The 4,140-nt window shown below is 44.6% G+C and overlaps 1 protein-coding gene across 2 annotated transcripts in view; it reads right to left on the bottom strand.

Moving 5' to 3' along the window:
- The window catches only part of LOC138757841 (zinc finger and BTB domain-containing protein 5), a 34,060-nt gene that overhangs the window by 10,855 nt on the left and 19,065 nt on the right, over window positions 1-4,140 (bottom strand). The window contains exon 2 of one of the 2 annotated variants that reach the window (XR_011353925.1): window positions 4,033-4,110. The exons of the other annotated variant lie outside the window; for it this stretch is intronic. The gene's annotated coding sequence lies outside the window, so the exon portion shown is untranslated. The remainder of the gene's footprint in view (window positions 1-4,032; window positions 4,111-4,140) is intronic. 2 annotated transcript variants of the gene reach the window in all.

Raw genomic sequence — 4,140 nt, 5'->3', positions numbered from 1 at the left:
TGCCTGCCCTTGTATTGATTTTTAAAACATTGTACCTTTAAGTGATGTGTTGTCAGAATGGTATTGGGGAAGAAGTGTAGGAGGGAAGGAGTCTGAAACTTGTTCTACAACACCCATCTCTCTGAAGTGGTACCAGGAGTGAGAAAGTTAATTCAATTACCCATCAGAAAGCACCCACAATCTTTTGCTCATCAATGAAATGTTCCCCTAATACAAATCCATACCTTAATGAGTTCCACACACTATGATGCCAAACTCTTCTTCCATCGCCTCTGTCTCCGGGCATATTTCTGTGACTCTTCACCACCACCATCCCCCCCAACCCAAGACCCCTTCTTCCTCCACTTGGTCACCTTCTCCTGGCCAGCTGCCTGCTCTGGATATTTTTATTTCCAATTGCTGTCAAGACATTAATCATCTTGACTTCACCACTCACCTCTCTTATTCTGATCTTACTTCCTCCAAATGCTCTGATCTCCACTCTCTGCAACAACCCCAACCTCCCCATCATACAGGTGGTGCTGTTGTGGTCTGTTGAGGCCAGATGACAGCTCTCAGACACCTCCTCCTACTTACCCCTTTCACAGGACCCCACCACAGCTTATCAAGCCACAGTCTCCAACACCATGTCCAACCTCATCACTTCTGGTCACCTCCCTCCCACGACCTCTAACTTCATTGTTTCCCATCCTTGCACTGCTTGTTTCTACCTTTTACCCAAGATACATTAACCCAAACATCCAGGTAGACCCATTATTTCTGCTTGGTCTTGCCCCACCAAATTAATTTCCACTTACATTTTTTCCCCTCGTCCAATCCCTCCACACCTATATCCATGATACCTCACATACCCGCCACCTCTTCAGTGACTTCAGAGGTCCCAAATTGAACTGCTTCATATTCATGATGGATGTCCAATCCCTTTATACCTTCATCCTCCATAAAGTCTTAAACCACTTCGCCTCTTTCTGGACCAGACATCTTCTACACAACCCTCCTCTACCTGGCAGAACTTCTTCAACTCATCTTACTTCCTCCAAATCAAAGAAGTAGCCATGGGCATCCACATGAGTCCCAGCTACACTTAACTGTTTGTGGAGCAATCCATGATGCAAGCCTACACAGGCAAGACCCCACAACTCTTCCTCTGGTATATCGAGGACTACATCAGGGCTGCAAGGAGCTTGTCAACTTTACTCACTTCGCTTCCAACTTCCACCCCAATCTCAAACTCACCTGGTCCATTTCTAACAACACACTTCCTGATCTGGATTTCTGTCTCCATTTCAGGAGACAAGCTTTCCACCCACATATTACAAACCTTCCAAATCCCACAACTACCTCGACTTTATTTCCTCACACCCTGTCCCCTGCAAACATTCTATTCCCTTTTCTCAATGTCTTCATTTCTGCTGCATCTGTTCCCAAGATGAGGTGTTCCAGTCCAGATCTTCTGAAATGTCTGCATTCTTCCACAAATGTGGCTTCCGCTCCACCATCAACTCAGCCCTCACCTGCTTCTCCTTCATTTCCTGCACATCTGCCCTGAAACCTTCTGTCCCCTGACACAATAAACACAGGACTCCCCTTGTCCTCACCTATCATTCCACCAGCCTCCACATCCAACACATTATCCTCTGCAATTTGCAGCACTTGCAACAGGATCCCACTAGCAGCTACAACTTCCCCTCTTTGCCTTCCGTAGGGACCTCTCCCTCCATGACTCCCTCTTGCACTCATCCCTATCCACCAACCACCCCCTAGCACCTGCAGAAGGTGCCACACTTTCACCCACACCTCCTCCCTCACCACAACCTGGGGCCCTAAACAGGCCTTTCAAGTGAGGCAACACTTCACTTGTGTATGCACAGAATTGATTTACTGCATCCATTGCTCCCTTTGTGGCCTTCTCCAATTTGGAGAGACTGGATGCAGTCTAGAGGATTGCTTCACTGAGCACCTTCACGCTCTCCTCACCAGTGACAGAGACCTCCCAGTAGCCAACCATTTCAGTTCTGCATCCCACTCCCATATTCATGTCTGTCCATGGCCTTGTATTATCCCACCAAGACAATCCATAAATTGGAGGAACACCACCTGATTTTCCATTTAGGCACTGTCCAGTCAAATGGCATTAACATCAACTTCTCCAGTTTTTGCAAACCTGCTCTCCTTTCCCCTGTCAACTCTCCACCCTCCCTTCCCCTTCTACCTAGCCATTCCTCCCCTTGCTTGCTGCTGCTGCGCCCCCTCTCCCTTCTCCACCTATCACCTGCCTTTGCAATCACACCTCCCCCTTTACCCAGACACCTGCCAACATTTTTCCATACCTTGATGAAGGGCTCAAGCCCAAAATGTCATTATGCATTTTTATCTTTATATAAGGGACACTGGTTTCTTCAGCTTTGTGTTTTTACTTCTAACCATGGTTTCTGCAGATTTTCATGTTTTACTACCACCACCAATACAGACTTGCTATTATCTCTGTCTTTGAAAGTATATTATGTCGTTAATTTTTCAACATTAGCTGTTAGAATGGTATTACAGCACATGACAGACCCTTTGGCCCACAATGACAATCTATACTCTATGACAATCTATTTTTCTCTTTCCCACATTCCTCTATTTTTCTAACATCCATGTGCTCAAGAATCTGTTGAATGTCCCGATTGTACCAGCCTCCACCATCCCCCATACCCTGGCATTAGAGCAAGTTCTCTCATTTTCAACTTTCAGAAATAATGTCATCACAGTGGAGTTTGGGATGTTAAAGCTGTAATACTTTTTTTCTCCCAATAGTCAACACTGGTTGAACATGCTGGGAGTCAAGAACATGCAGGTCGTGGCATTATTATACTATCAAACTAATTATGTGCCACAATGCTTAATATTTACAGAAGTGTCTTACAATGTCTTGAGCAAGGATGATGTTCTTTCACTCCATTCTTTGGGTTCTGAGGTGACTGATACAAGTGAATCTGGGATGTGCAGTCTGTGCCACAGGCAGGGCAGATGGGTGGATGGATGGATAGTTGGATCACTCTTCCACCATTTACAAGAGGCTTGGATATGTCACAGCAAACAGACTGGAGATGCCCAATGCTGTGCTAAATGATTCTTCTCAACTTGTGGAGCCAGGCCAGGGATTTGCAGAACTTGGTGTTTCCATGGAGGCTCTTGGAACTTTATTTGAATAGTTTCCTGATCACCTTCGTATTTATGTGCTTTGGCAAAGCTTGGAGTATATGAGGAATCTGGTGAAAAGCACAAGTGCTATTTGGAACTGATTGGGCGTATCTAGGACCTTGGAGATGCTGACATTTGTTATCTGCCACTGGATTTGAAGGATTCCTGCTGACTGGTATACGAGTTTTAAGCCAGATTTGAGGTCAATCTTTATTTCTTACCCCAGGTGGTCAAACACTGTGAAGGCACTGGGGAATTTCATTAAACATACTTTCTTTAGGCAGGAACTTCCAAGATGCAAGTAGTGGTCCATGTTTGTCAGGATCTTGTGGACTGCTAAGTAACGGTGCAGTTTTGCAGTCAGGTTGTTAGAAGGCCTTATTTGGAAAACATTGTGAGATAGGCTGCTTCATTGAATAAATAGAGGACAATTTAAAGGTGGGCTCCCAAGTATGTACATACCCAGATGTCTTCTACATACTGTAATTTCTTGGGTGAAGAGCAGGTGATTGGAATGAATAGTTTCACTTTTGTCCTGAAAATTAACTATGTTGCAGTGGCAAAACTTGAAGGGGAGATGCAGCTGTGGCAAGATAAACAAAGAAAAGCGTTGGGACTCGACACCAGTCGTCACTGAACTATGTTCGCTTAAAAAAATGGAGCAGATGCAAGAATGATTTCTGTTACAATTGAGGATGCTCCATGATTCCCCTCAAACAACAGTCAACGGTTTTAATGGTTAGGAAAGGCCAGGTGTAGAGTTGGCGTTAAGCTGGAAAGTCCACTGAAGAGCAATTTAGAATCACTTTATTCTCCAGTGCCCCAGAGAATTACATTTAAACTCACTCTGAACGATTTTTTCCTTCCTCAGAGACCAATTTGATTGTAGCCAAGTCATTCTGAACCATCCTGCAGGTTTAAAACCTTTAAAATAATCCATAGCAGATTTTAAAT

The sequence above is a fragment of the Narcine bancroftii genome, chromosome 1, assembly GCF_036971445.1.
Source record: "Narcine bancroftii isolate sNarBan1 chromosome 1, sNarBan1.hap1, whole genome shotgun sequence".
Lineage (NCBI taxonomy): Eukaryota > Metazoa > Chordata > Chondrichthyes > Torpediniformes > Narcinidae > Narcine > Narcine bancroftii.
Note: the sequence above shows the minus strand (reverse complement) of the source record. Positions and strands in the feature narration are given on the sequence as shown.